This window comes from Typopeltis vanoorti, chromosome 1, assembly GCF_054136105.1.
Source record: "Typopeltis vanoorti isolate ZY-2024b chromosome 1, IOZ_Tvanoo_1.0, whole genome shotgun sequence".
In the NCBI taxonomy this organism is placed as follows: Eukaryota; Metazoa; Arthropoda; class Arachnida; order Uropygi; family Thelyphonidae; genus Typopeltis; species Typopeltis vanoorti.
Genome location: NC_143549.1, coordinates 137,803,305 through 137,819,364, shown reverse-complemented (window position 1 = coordinate 137,819,364; position 16,060 = coordinate 137,803,305). Strand labels below are relative to the sequence as shown.

The 16,060-nt window shown below is 37.5% G+C and overlaps 1 protein-coding gene across 3 annotated transcripts in view; it reads right to left on the bottom strand.

Annotated features, from left to right (window-relative positions):
* The window catches only part of bchs (WD repeat and FYVE domain containing 3 bchs), a 1,305,514-nt gene that overhangs the window by 160,892 nt on the left and 1,128,562 nt on the right, over nucleotides 1-16,060 (bottom strand). The window lies entirely within an intron of this gene.

Below are 16,060 nucleotides of genomic sequence, written 5' to 3'. Positions count from 1 at the left end.
TTTTGTTCATTCATGTTCATTCAACCAGTTTCCTATGCTGTGGTGTTATATCATCAGGAATAAATGTAATTTGAAAATATTTGTATTAATAGATTGACACCTAAAACTGTCATAAATAGAATAGTTATTAAATTGCAGGTGCATATTATGTTGATACAGTGGCTCACTGTTGATTTGTACAATGTTTTAATGTCTATCATAGCCTAGTTCAGTTCTTTTGTTAGGTCATTAATGTATGCTGAAAGTCAGTTTAAAATGAGTCCTTGGTTTTGTTGCACTGTGTTGGACAATAACATATTATTTCAGCAGCTTCTTTGAATTTACACAGATAGCTAATGAATTCAGTATATGACATTCTTGTAAAATGCTGAAGTACCTGATGTTTTACTCTGATAGCATGACATGCTAGGGCAGATTTATGTGCCCACCATTTTTATACATCTTTAAGATGTTCTTTCTGTGAATCTTTCCTGAGAGCGACATCTATCTGATGTAACGATACATTGTCCCACGCAGTGCAACAAAAACCAAGGTCTTGTTTTAAATCAACTTTTATTAGCATACAATAAAGACCTGAAAAAGTTTCACATGAAGAAGGTTGTGGCTCATTACATAGCACAGTTCAATAATGAGTCAGGCATTTGATATTTTAACATGATGTAACCTTCAATTTAATGGCTATTCTATATATGGCAGTTTATGTTTTAGGAAAATCAATGTTTACTACAGAACATAGAAAGCTAGATGAATGAACTATTTTCTTAGTCTTTTCTTTTTTTGGTTCACACTGGATATAATACAGACAATTTACACCATGGAAACTTACTGATGACTAATCTTTTTACTGAATTCAGTGCCTTATTTAAGCAATCACTGCAAAGGAATATGCTGTAGTTTCACACTGCCCTTGAATGAACATCTGCATTTCATAATACTGGAGAGGGTACAGAAATGAATCAGTATTTTTAATCATGAATGTGGGGGTAGTACGAAGACAGATTGATATTGTTATTTGAAAAAGAGTGGTGGGGAGTGCAGAAATGATGAATGATTTTAAGACATAGTTTGGCGATTTTTTTTTTTTTTTTTTGACTCCTTGGAGGTTAACAATAATAAAAATTTCTCCAGATTCAGACTTATATTCTGAAATTGCATTATTGCTGAACAAATGCTGGGCTTGTTGGTTGGTTAGCGAACCAAAAAGCTAAAATGGCATCTTGGCTCTCTAACCAAGAGGCTGTGGATTCAAATTCCACTGTGAGGATGGATGTTTAGTAGTTTATATGTGTTACTGATTTTTTTGTCACATGGTGCGAGTTTACTACTCTGTCTACTGGAAACATAAGGGTCTGGAAACTGTTCTATTTTTGGTTTCTAGAGCAGGGTTTTTTCTAGATTACCCATCCTTAGTTAAGGTGATTTATCCTATCCATACAGTCTGTCTTGTCTATCTGTATAATCAGTTACATGTGTTCTCTGGCAGGTTTGTCTGTCCCTGAAAGATGTAAAACCCTGTCTCATTATCAGCTGAAAAGTCCTTATAAAGCTCTTTCACATCCAGGATGAGATTTTAACATGGGCATTAAAGCCTCCCATAATCTTCACATATTTGAACATATTAAGATAATCATTGAAGTTGATATAGATAATGCATAATGTAAATATCTGTAAAGTTCATGTATATTGGCAATTTTTTTCAACAAACAATAACCATTTAATAATACTGAAATGCTGAACACTTCATAAATGAACAAATACTTCATTCCCGAAGAATAATTTAAAACTTGTATAATGAATGACATAATTAACAACAATATTATGTGGATTAAAACATTCCTCCTAAAAATCCCCAGAAGAAGGTTTTAGGATATGTATATTGAGAGGAATAAGAAAAGCAGACTATTGTATCATTATGAATGAGAGTTGTGAAAGAGGGGGATGAATGGTAGCAAGACCATTCACCCCTCAAACAATGAAAAAAAAAAAAAGTGAGTGAGTAGCAGCAGATAGTGAGTAAATAATGAACCATCGGTGAGTAAAAGAGTATGAGTGACGACTTTCCTCACACAGACATACAATCAAGTAAATGTGATAAAAGGGATGCAAAAGTTAAACACAGAATTGGTAATGTCAAGTGATCAGTTTCAAGAAATCATGATTGATAAATGTAAATGTGAGGGTACAAGAGAAATGAATGAAAGATAGACATGAGGAAGAGATAACAAATGATTCAAGAGCAGATACTGTATGGGAATTCCATTATTTTGGGTGTGGTGAATGAGAAGGTGCTCAAGGTCTGATTTTTAAGGGGCGAGAGAGGATAAACAGATGATTGAGGCATACACAATAAAGAGTAAACTGAATGGAAAATATAGTGGTTGTTGCACAAATAAATGATTTGGTAGGAGAGATGGAAAATGAGGTGGATATTAGAAAAATTGTGGAGAATGAAAGATTAGTGTAGTGGGCTAGGTAATCACTGTGCTGCTCATGTGTGACAGTGATGGATTAAAATGGAGAACAATATGATGAAGATGTGATTGGCAAAGCGACATAAATGAATGGGATGATGGAAATGTACAAGAGAGAGAAAAACTGGATTTGAATGATTTGTTAAGAATCATTTGGGGAAATTGTTGTCAGAAGAAGATAGAGTAATGAGTGAGTTAAGATGAATGAGAGATAAGAGAAGAAGGTTAAGTAGAGATGCAAAAGAGGAGGAGAGGTAAGACTGGAGACTGAAGTAGTAATGGACCAGGAGATGAAAATGAAAGAATGGGTATGTAAGATGCACAACGGAGAAAGGTGTACTCAATGTAAGAAACATTGACAACTGAAAGAAGTAGAGTGTGTGTGTGTGAATGCAAAGAGTGGGTGGCTTAGGATGTACAAGAATCATTTGAGTATGGGAAAAACAGAATAGGCCATGCAGATGGAAAGGTTTAAGGCTAGGATCCAAAATAGAGTGGACTAGATAGGGATCTAAAATATGAGTCTTATGTTTTGTTGATGAATGCAAGAGGTATCGGAAATAAGGGAGAATCATAGTGCTGTTTAAATTGATTTTTCCAGAACATCTTTGGCATTAATGAAGCATGAGTGGTTGAAGATGTTCCATGCAGGAATATTGTTTGCAGCATAGAAAGGATGGGCAAGAGGATTGGGAGAGTGCTGTTAATAATAGCAAAAGCTGTTCCCATTTAAGTGGGCAAAGGAAGGGTGGGGCATAAGGTAGAACAAAGAATGAAATATTTAATAGGATGATATAGGGCCCAGCAATGTTAAAGATCAAGCTGAGATATCAGATGAGAACATCATTAAGGTGTTTTCATAAATGTAAATATTCAGAGTTGAGTGCAATGGAAATGAAGGAGAAGGGACTGATGGTGAGAAAGCAGGAGGTATATGAGGATTAAGCAAACAAACTTAATTAGGCAGTAAGGATTTGTTGACTTATTACCATGTTCTGAGGGAATGTTCAATGAATTAAAGACAGCCTTATAACACTTGCTTAACAAGAATTTACAATTGGGCAAATCTCAAAGTAGAAAGGGAGCAAAATTTTTTTGCTGCACAAAGACAAGGTGATAAAGCAGAAACTTCAAATTATAGGCCAGTATGTATGTCTCTGTATGTCTGAAATTGTGATAAGAGTGTATGAGGAATAGAATCCAGAAATAGATTGATAACAACATTTTGTAAGACATTAAATAAATATTTAATAGGATGATATAGGGCCCAGCAATGTTAAAGATCAAGCTGAGATATCAGATGAGAACATCATTAAGGTGTTTTCATAAATGTAAATATTCAGAGTTGAGTGCAATGGAAATGAAGGAGAAGGGACTGATGGTGAGAAAGCAGGAGGTATATGAGGATTAAGCAAACAAACTTAATTAGGCAGTAAGGATTTGTTGACTTATTACCATGTTCTGAGGGAATGTTCAATGAATTAAAGACAGCCTTATAACACTTGCTTAACAAGAATTTACAATTGGGCAAATCTCAAAGTAGAAAGGGAGCAAAATTTTTTTGCTGCACAAAGACAAGGTGATAAAGCAGAAACTTCAAATTATAGGCCAGTATGTATGTCTCTGTATGTCTGAAATTGTGATAAGAGTGTATGAGGAATAGAATCCAGAAATAGATTGATAATAACATTTTGTAAGACAGTCAACATGAGTTTCTTAAAGGGAGTCGTATTTTATTGTGGAAAGTTTTTTTCACTTAGTTATGCTATAATTTAAAGATGCCAAGAAATTATATTCTTGGTTTCATGCTTTATCCAAGTGCAAGCAAATAGTATGCACAAAGTAATTTCACGACTGGGCTACTTGTATATAGAAGTTAATGACTTCACATCAATTGCCGTGGTATCTCATAATGCAATGCACATATCCTTATGGACATGTATAATGCTATGCATTATAGGAAGGACCACTACCCAGACTGGATTTCGACAAAAGGTGTCATACCTTAGAATACTTATATATGGAAATATGACTTCTGCATTACTTCAACCTTGGTATCACTTCTAGGTCTGGCTGACACTGATGAGACCTCAATACAGGTCGAAACTGGTCTGCGGTAGTGACCCTTCCCATAATGCATAGCATCATACATATCCATAAGAATATGTGTGTTGCATTAGGAGATACTACGGTAATTGAAGTGAGGTCCTTAGCCTATATACAAGTAGTCAAGTCATGAAATTACTTCATGCACAAACTTTGTTTGCTTACACTTGGATAAACGATGAGACCAAGAATATAATTTCTTGGTGTCTTTAACTCGGAGTTATATTTCAGTAGTCTACTTATGTTATTACAACAAAGTGAAAAATACATCAGATAAAGGAGATCTATATATAATGGTATAATCAGATTTTGAAACTGACTTAGGCTACTAAATGGGAAGTCAGTAACCAAACTGGAATGAATGGTATAAGGTTACAAGCTCCACAGGTGACTAACTGCCAGATAGGTATTAGCAAGTTGTGTATGGAGGAGTGGTAAGCCAGAAGAATAAAGTCACTAGGAGCTATGTTGTAGGGGAAATGTTTTGGAACCAATACTTTAAATGGATGTTAATGAGAGTGTGAGAGGTTTATGTAGAGATATTCTATTATTTTTCAATGGGAAAAAAAAAAATGGAACTAACTATGAAGAACAGAGCAGATATTGTGCCAGTTAAATTTCAAGATTTTTGAAATTTGGTAGACAAAAATGCAGGATATGCAAATTGGTCAGGATATTTTGAAGCAGGTGGAGATGATGAGGGATTTGGGAGTAGTGGAGGACAAGGACCTAAAATTCAAGGATTACACAGTTAAAACTGTGAGGAAATCTTAATGGACTGTGGCAATGATGAGGAGAACCTTTCATATAAAATAAAAAAAAAAGGCTATGGATTAATTGTATATCACCTAATCAAGATTGACCATGGCTGAAGATCGAGGAAATAGCATCTGCAAAGCCTTATGAATAAGAATGAAGACAAATGAGTGATATGATTGAACCATATATGCTGATAAGGAGTTATTACTGGTTAAATGTGAAAGCCTTTCATAGATGATCAAGTTCTGCCCTGGAGTTTTCCTAGTGGATGTGTAGTGAGAACTGCTTCATGTATGCACCAAAAAATGTGAGATTTGTGGACTGTTAGAGTGAATGAAATGAAGGAAAGCATTAATGTATTTGAAAAGCATATTAATAAGTTAGAATGTTTTGAAATGGGTGCTAGTATCATGACCATAGTAGAAGAGCTTAGGCAAGAGTTGGCGAAAATGAAAAGTGAAATTAAGAATCTGGAAGATGAGATTAATCTCATCTTCCAGATTCTTAATTAACCACCTAAACAAAAGATTGGGATGTGAATGAGAAGGAGGAAGTTAGTATTAATATAAAGAATATCCTTCTATGGGGACTCGATCATTAGACAAGTGATGACTAATAAGTGCACAAAACATGCTTTCCTGGTGAAACAGTGAAACAAATAACTGAGGCTTTGAAGAGAACAATTTTTCCTTGTTTCTGAGTAGCTCACTCATCACACGTCTTCCCTCAGGCTGTCTCTCCTTCTTAGTCTATCACAAACCTACACACACACACACACACACACACACACACACACACACACACACACACACACACACAGCCCAGTAAGTAGACAAAAATTCTTACCACCACCCAACACAAAAACTAGGTGTCATAAGCACCCTTAAACACAGAGCTCAAACTATTTGTTCAAATGAGCGAGCTCTAAACCAGGAATATGAGATCATCAACCATACATTTATAAAAAATGGATACAGTAAAAGAAACTATTCACAAGATCCTCCACAAAGACACCACTAAAAACAAAAAAGATTTCAAGAATGCCATTACCATACCTTATATTAGAGGCATTTCAGAAAAAAAATAGACAGAAAACTACACAAATACAACATCAAAACCACCTTCAAACCCCCAACAAAACTAAGACACCTACTCAGTTCTTCCAAAGATCCTCTTCCACACCTAGCCCACCCAGGGGTTTACAAAATACAATGCACACGTAACCTACCATACATAGGGGAAACAGGGCGAACTATCCCAATTAGGAAGGACGAGCATAAACGACACATTAAATACCTCCATTTTGGAAAAAACGGCCTTTCAGACCACGCACTCCAGACTAGGGATCCCAGAGTCCTGTAAAATATGAGATCGTCCCGTTGTCCCGAGAAAACTCTTCAGGACAGCTTTTTGTCCTGTATTTTAGAGTTAAGACTGAATAATAAAATCGATGAGTTACAATTTCTATTCTATTACAAACATCGCTCTCTGTCATTACAGGGAACTGTAGACGCATTATTTTCTCAAGGTGAGTGGTGGCAATACTGCAACAATGATAAGTTCATTAGAACAGTGCGTATGTGGATTGACATTTTGGCATGTGACACGATATTGGCTCAGCTTTAAATAGCACAGAATGGTCCACTTGGCTCATGCCATTTTGTATCTATAATAGTAAGTAAAAAACCATTTGAAGGCAACTTAAAGAGGCTTAATGAAAATATGCGCCCTAACAATTGGATTTACTATTTATTTACTTATACTTAGTAAAGTGTGTGCATAGTAAACCTTACCACACACACACACTTGGAAAGTTAGAATCATTTTGTAAGGCTGGCATATGTGATGGATGTGCATACTAAACTTTCACCCTCAGTCATAAGTGTCCCATATTTTTTTTCCAATGTATCTGGGATCCATACTCCAGACATATCACAAAATTGATTGAAAGGTACCAAGTTCCTACACTGCACCAAAACCTGGTTCGAGAGGAAATTTAAAGAAGCATGTGAAATGCTCAAACACAATCCTAACCTGAACAAAAATGACAGTCTAACCATCCCAAGAATAAGAATGTAGAGGACCCATTTGCACAAGGCAGTATCTGACAACCAGAACTGTACAAGTCCAGAAGAAAATCTTAGTACGGGAGGACTTTAGCAGGGTTTATTGTAGTTTTTTTTTTTACCAATAGAGGTCAGGCTAAGTAAAAGATCAATTAACAGTGTAGATTCAATTTACCTTTGTAGAGTGCAAGAGCATGTAGTTTGTTTTCATATACACATGTATTTTTCTGATGATGATCTCAATACAGGGGTCGAAACATCAATTGTTATTTTATTAATAATAAGTAAAATAATAATTTCAACATGTGTGTTTTGTGTCTCTAAATACGAAAGGGATGATGTAATGCCCTCATTCGTAAATAGAAATAGAAATGGAAGAATAGGAAGGTGAAAAGAGGAGGGGGGAAAGGAGTGGAAAATACTGTTAATGATCGTAGACAAACTGTGTCCACAAAGTGTGGAAGTTGATAGTACATGTGCAGATTTTGAATCCTGAAGTTGAAACCAACAGGCTAGTATATCTCATAGGATGCTGTTATAGGCCAGGGAATGTAGAGAATACTAATTGTGAAATGTTTGGACAAATTGGTTGGGCATGTAAAAAAAGAGTGATCTTGATGGAAGATTTTAATTGCAAAAATATAGAATGTATGGGAACAAGGAGAGTGAGTTTGTTGATTTTCTGAGGGATAAATATCTTATGCAGCATGTGACCTAAGCAAGTAGAGACTGTAGTGCCTTGAATTTGGTGATAACTTCACCTAATCTAAGATGTAGTTGTTAATGAGGTATTAACAATGCTACCAGCCGGTAAGAGTGATCATGAAGTACTTGTTTGTCAAGTAGTGAAACAAGTAAAGGTTACTGTCAAAAATGGATATATGTGGAATTATAAAGTGGGTGATTATGGGTAGCTCTGTACGCATCAGTACGTTGGGTAGATGAGCTGAGTGAAAAAGATGTTCACAATGCATGGAAACTCACAAGGCAGTATCTGACAAAAGCAATGTATAACTGCATACGAAGGGTTAAGTGAGTAAATAGAGGAGGAGTGAAATGGATGAATAGTGAAATCAAGTAAGCTGCACGGGAAAAGAAAATGCTATGGAGGAGGTACAAAAACAGACAGACAGTGACAATTAATCAGACTCATGAAGAGTATAAAGTGCAGGCTAGAAAGATGATGAGCATGATTAAGAAAGAAAAGGTGCAGTATAAGATGGAAATGGCTGGTCAGGCCAAGGTTAATCCAAGGGAATTCTTCAGCTATATGGTAAGCACGAAGAAGAAGCATTATGATAGGTTGACACGTGAATAGTTATGGCAGCAGAGTGAACGTTGCAAAGGATATATAGTGGAATTATTGAATGAGCACTTCATCAATGTATATCATACAGGTGTAAATTATGCTGTGCAAAATAGGTAGTAGGGAGACCTACAAAAGAACTCAGCTTCCAAACCTCACCTATCTCCTAACATGGTAATAAACATATCATCCCTTATCCCAAAGCAATTAGTGTACTTGAGCATTGCCAAACTTCATAATAACACCTAAAAAGATCCCTGGAAGAAATAATGATACAAGTAGAATGAGGTATCTGCAGCCTTCCCAACCATATTGACAATATCAATGGAATTTGAAGCTCTGCAAGAAATGAAAAGCAACAAAAAAATAGTAATTACTAAAGCAGATAAGGAGGAAATGACACTGTGGTTTTAAACCAACCGGATTACACAGGTAAGCTTGCCTCTTTACTTTTATATCATTCTATAGCAAGGTAGGTAGAATCCCATCAGCACACAAAGTAGAACACTCCATAGGCTGCTTCAGAAGGTTAACTATTGGCCTGTGGAAGTGACAAACTGACTAAAAGCTTTTAACTCTAGATCCCCCCCCCCCCCCATATATGGACTACCAAAAACCCATAAGCAAAATGTACCATTACATCCCATTGTGGATGGCACTGATTCCCCCACATACAAATTAGCCAAACATTTAGACAAAGTGCTCACACAATATACTGGCAACACACCTTCACACACAAAAACTCAGCCCACTTTAAACCCAGTACAGAAAACCTCCAACACACTACATAACGGTCAGTTTTGGTGTCTCCTCCTTATTCACCAACTTCCCACTCAAAGATACCTTAGATCTCATCCAAGCCAAATTTCTTGCCAATATCTCAGTCCTATTTTAGTTCACCATAAACTCAGGCTATTTCGTTTGCCAAGGAAAATTCTACAAACTGAGGGGGGACAGCCATGGGTTCTCCACTCTCTCCACCCCCTGGCCAACTTCTTTATGAAGACTTTTGAAGAAAAAGCATTAAACTCTACCCCACATAAAAAGCCACTGGCCATGCGACCACTGGCCACATGGCCTGGATACACTCTACAATTACACTTGAACATTCAACATCTCAGGACCCAGTTTACTTTGGAAAAGGAAAACAACAGCTGTTGTTTTCCTTTTCCTAGATATTCTTCCTTTCCTAGAAATTCTGATTGCATGCCAGCCTGATGGATCCCTTGCTTTCTCTGTTTACAGAAAACATACACATACAGGTAGATACATTCACCATCAGTCACCCCAACCACTCCCAACATTATGGGATTATAAAAACCCTATATAAACAGGGCAAAATTAACCAGTTCAGATAACAGTGCCCTAATTACTGAACTTGACCATATCCTTAACACCTTAGCCAATAACTACAACCCCCCCCTCTTCCCCCCTTCAAAGCAGAGATTATTCTAAATCTATCACCATTCCATATATCAGGGTACATCCAAAAAATTAACTAAAATCCTAAAGAAATATGACCTCACAACCAGTTACAAACCACATGAGAAATTGGCATCTCTCTCTCTCTCTCATCTGCTCCACTAGCTGCTTTCTCTAAACTGACCTACAGTATACCAGGTACTACCTTGCAGTTGCAAACTGTCATACAACAGCCAAACAAGCAGGACAGTCAATATCAGGATATCCGAACACAAGAACTACATCTGGTTCCACCAACACAACCACTCAGGACTGACCATGCTTTGGATACCCACCACAGGATACACTGGACGAAGGCCACTTTATTACACTGCAGCAAAGTAAAATCATGAAAGACTATTCCTTGAATCTGCCTCAGATCTGAAACACTTTCCAAACCTCAACAAATTTGGGTACAAGAGACTGCCCCAAATTTGCAAAGTATACATTCTAAGATCATCAGCCCAACAGCCAAGACAACCCACTAGGGGGAACCATTTAAGACTCCAGGAACGACTTCTGTGCCTTTTTTTTTTGTTTGTTCAGTCTCATTTGCTTAGGGTGAGGACCTGCATGCACATATCAGTTTTGTGATCAGTGAAGATGGCAATGTAACATTGCCGAAATATAGGTAGTTATTAATTATCTGATGGTAGGCTGAAATTTAGAGGGCATACTGCAACTGTTGCAAAGACTGCACATCACAGTGCCACTATGATAAGAAGTACATTAACATGTAGGGCTAAGGAGATGGTTGTGCCACTGTATAAAGCACTGGTCAGACCACAACTGGACTTGTGCTCTGATTTGGTCCCCTGGTTTTCATTGTGATGTGAAAACAATGGAGAGAGAGAGAGAGAGGGTCCAGAGAAGAACAACTAAAACAACATCAGGACTCTCAAATGCTGGATAAGGAGAGAAGTTGAACAAATGTAGATTGCAGAGTTTGGTGGATAGGAGGAAAAGTGGTGATACGATAGAGACATTTAAGAGAGAATTTTATTGGATTAATGGCTCAGTCAGTATAGAAGAAACCCTTTGGTCGGAAAGACCTGGGTTCAATTCCTGTCCAAGACGTGAGGAACCCTAATGAGGTCTCTTTCAACTAAAGGCGAGTTAACAGGTCTCATACGAAGGTACGGGTTTTTTTTCACCTGGAGATTCGGGTTTTTTGTCCTCCAGAACATGTAAACCATCCCCATGAACACACATGGATCTAAAGTCATAAAAAGGTAATTTTTATGACTTAATCTTAAACTTAATCCCTCATTAGGAGGGCTCAACCCATCCTAAGGGACAGGGGAAGGAAGGGGGGAACCCCACATGAAATAAATAAATAAGAGAGTATGATGAGTAAATTTTTTACATGGAGAACTGTGAGGAATGCCCAACAGTCTGACTGTTGTTTTAGCCATTCCTAATCTTCTTCTGATGTCTGCTGAACAGCAATTCTTCGCATTAATAATGGATCCCAGGTACGCTTGTTTCTCAGGAGCTTCCCGGTCTGTTTTTTCCTTTGAAAACCGTAATATTTATCTTGCTAGGATGGAGTCATCTGTTCTTACTGATCTTATTAATTTTACGAAGGATTTTCCTAGTTCTTTCTTGTCATTGTAAAGGATACTGTATCATTAGCATACCTCAGATTACTGATCATTTTACCACCTAATTCCAGTCTTAATCTCATCCAATGCTACATGCATGATGTCCTCCACATAGAACAAGTGAGGAGAAAGTAGATATCCGTGCCTAACTCCCTTTCAAACCTGAAGCCAATTGGTTAATCCAACACCTGTTTTTACTGTGGCTTCTTGCTCCCTGTACAAGTTAGCTATCAGTCTGACAGCATGTTGAGGAAAACTCATTCTTTTCATTACTTCCTACAGTTTCATATGCTGAACACAATCAAAAGCTTTAGAGTAGTCAATGAAACACATTACCAAGAGGAGCCTAAATTCTTTATGCTTTTCTATGTCTATTTCAAAGGATCTGATCTCTGGTACATTTACCTTTCCTGAAACCTGTTTGTTCCTCAGGCATCTCTGTCTCAACTTTGGCTTTAATCCTATTTAGAATGATCTTTAATAAAATTATGATTGCATAAGAATTTTTAAAAATTTATTAATTATTATTATTTTTAACAACATTAGATGGTGTCAAATTAGGACTTCAGATCTTTTGTATAATACAATTTGAATTTTTTCACTACTTACTTTTTCTTTCATTACATTACATTCTTCATTACTTACTTAATACTGTGTATACATGCTGTGTCTGTCTGAGAATCCAGTGAAATATAAGCAAGTTAATAAACATATTTTTTATAAAATAGTTTGTTTGGCACTGTTAATACCATTGAAAATAAGTTATAAGTTTATTTAAGTTAAGGGATACCACATCCCATATTGTTTCTTAGCCGAATAAGAAACTCAAAGAGTTTCATGTCGAATATAGAAACTATATAAAGTTCGGAAATTCCAAGCGTAAGCAAATACCTGGATAGTGCAGCACCTGACCCATTTAGTAGTGCAAACTGAGGCAACTCATAGTAAGGGTGGACCAAACCCGGATCACTATTCTTGGTATTTACCCATAATGTGAACCTTCTCTCATAATGTAGAACAGCTGTATTACTGTTCCACATTATGAGAGAAGGTCACTACCCAGACCGGTTTCAACCTTTATTGAGGTCTCATCTGTGAGTAGGTAGACCTAGTTAATACCAAGTTTGTAGCGAACAGAACTTACAACCCTTCTATGAGAATTGCCAAGAAGGTGTCCTAATAAATTACTAATTATATGAAGAGCCAAAATGGGATGTAACATCACTTAACTTAAACAGTTCATGTCACCGAATTGAAGCTTTTGGCTCTTCATATAATTAGTAATTTATTAGGACACCTTCTTGGCAATTCTCATAGAAGGGATGTAAGTTCTGTTTGCTACAAACTTGGTATTAACTAGGTCTACCTACTCACTGATGAGATCTCAATAAAGGTTGAAACTAGTCTGGGTAGTGACCTTCTCTCATAATACAGCTCCTAGGAGCTAAGTTCACATTATGGGTAATTACCAAGAATAGTGATCGGAGCTTGCTCCACCCTTACTATGAGTTGCCTCAGTTTGCACTACCAAATGAGTCAGGTGCTGCACTATCCAGGTATTTGCTTATGCTTGAAATCGCCGAAGTTTATACAGTTTCTATATTCGCATGAAACTCTTTGAGTTTCTTATTCGGCTAAGAAACAATACGGGATGTAATATCTCTTAACTTAAATAAGTTCATGTCGCCGAATTGAAGCCTTTGGCTCTTCGTATAATTAGTAAGTTATGAGTATTAAACTAATAGTTCTAATAGCTCTTGTAATCCATCATATCTCCCTTCTTATGTAGTGGTATGAAAATCGACTTCTTAAGTCTCTATGCCATGATCTTGTCTCCCATATCCTTGTAATATCAAAATCTATGAAACACTCTAATCCCTTCATCCCCCTATAGCCTGAATTAATTATGCTGGGATTCTATCTGCATGCAAAGCCTTATTGCTATTAAGCTATTTAACTGCTCTTTCGACCTGATGCCTAAGTGGAGGAGGTTCCAAATCGAAATTTTCTTGGTGAGAGGGCTTCTCCAAATTTTCATTATTCTCTCTGTTGTACAGTTCCTCACAGTATTTTTTCCATCTGTTTTGGATTTCCAGTTATTCTGTTAGTACTGCTCCATTTGTGTCTTTGATGATATTTTTGGGCTTAAACTTCTGCTTTAGGTCATGAACTTAACAAAACATTCTTTTATTATTGTGCCTCCTCATTTGGAACTCTGTCTCTTTGCATTTATTAGTATAAAACCTTTCCTTGCACATGATAGCTCTTTTGACTTCTCTATTATTATTATTATTATTATTATTATTATTCAGGCCTCCAAGGAGTCAAAAGACTCATCGAGGGAGGTCCTTCCTAAGACATAAAGTCTGTCAAGACTCATCGAGGGGAGGTCCCCCCCCTGAGAAACACAAACTTTATCATACCACTCTTTAAAGTCACTGACCATTCTCGCTCCCACCACTCCATCAGGCAATGCATTCCACGGCTCAACCACCCTCCACACAAAGAAACCACTCCTTACCCTCTTGCTCACAGTTTCCTTTCGTAAATTCCAGGGATGCCTCTTGTCATCACTCCTTCCCGCTGATCAACCAAGCGAAAGAACTCCCCAGTGTCAACCCTGTAACCACCTCTCAACAGTTTAAAAGTCTCAATCATATCACCTCTCCTTCTTCTATCCACCAAACTCTGCAGTCTACACTTCCTCAGCCGATCCTCATAACTATCCTTGTACAGTCCTGAAACCATCTTTGTCATCCGTCTTTGTATCCTTTCCACAGTTAATTTATCCCCTTCAAATCCTGGGGACCAAATCTGAGAACAATAGTCCAAGTGTGGTCTGATCAGAGACTTATACAATGGAATGATAACCCTCTTATCTCTGCAGGTCAGTGTCCTTCTCATAATAGCAGCAATCCTCTGTGTTACCTTCACCACCTTTGCAATATGTCCCCTAAACTTCAGGTTTCTATCAATCATCAACCCCAGATCTCTTGTCTCCCCTACTTCCTCCAGTATAACTCCTCCCATAGAGTATGCAGCATCTCATCGATGTTTCCCAAACCTCAAGACCTTACATTTTGCTGCATTAAACTGACACCCCCATTCATTTGCCCATCTATCTAGCTTATTTAAATCCTCTTGCAGGGCTACCACATCTGCGCTATTACTAATAATCCTTCCCAGCTTCGCATCATCCGCAAACAACTGAATATCCCCCTGCAATCCACTGGCTATGTCATTGATATAAAGGTTAAACAATATAGGTCCTAGTACTGAGCCCTGTGGGACCCCACTTGTAACCCTCTGCCTCCTGGAAACTGCTCCACCATACACAACTCTCTGATACCTATCAGACAGCCAATCCTGAATCCAGTTGACCAATCTGACATCCAGACCCATGTGCTGCAACTTAAATATCAGCTTATCATGTGGCACCCTGTCAAATGCCTTTGCCAAGTCTAAGAAAATTGCAGTATATGCCTTTCCCTCATCTAATGCTCTTGTAACTTTATTATAAAAGGCTAGCATATTGCTAAAACAAGAGCGTCCTTTCACAAATCCATGTTGATTCTCACAGATAACATTACCCTCATCTGCCCAATGCTGTACACGGTCCCTCACTACTTTCTCCAAGATCTTAACAACTACTGATGACACACAGACTGGCCTATAATTAGACACTTCCAGTCTATTACCACCCTTATGAAATGGCACTATCTTACCTTCCTTCCATTCCCTGGGTACCTTTGCCAAAGCCAGACTTTCATTGTAAAGCCACGTTAAAGGTATTGTCAATTCGCTAGCACATTCTCTCAAAACTCGTGGCGAAATACCATCCAGTCCCACAGCTTTACTGACATCCAGAGTACTCAGTATCTGAAACACACTCTCCTCCTGTACCTCCAGACCTCGTACCAGTCCTATCCCTCTAGCATTAAAACTGACTCCTCTAGGATGAAATACTCCAATAAAGTGTTCATTGAACAATTCCACTATGTCCTCTGCATCAGTCACTCTATTCCCATTTTTATCCCACAATATCATTCTTTCACAGGCATTTCTCCTCCTACTGGCCACATATCTAAAAAAATCCATAGGATTTTCTTTCGATCTTAGGGCCAATCTCCTCTCATATTCCAGTTTCGCTTTCCTTACCACACGAGTCACTCTTCTGGCCTGTGTCTTATATTCTTCACCCATCCTCTCTTCACCTGTCTCCTTATATCTCTTCCATAGCCTCTTTTTCGCATGCAGTTCCTGTTTAATGTTGCTTGTCATCCACTT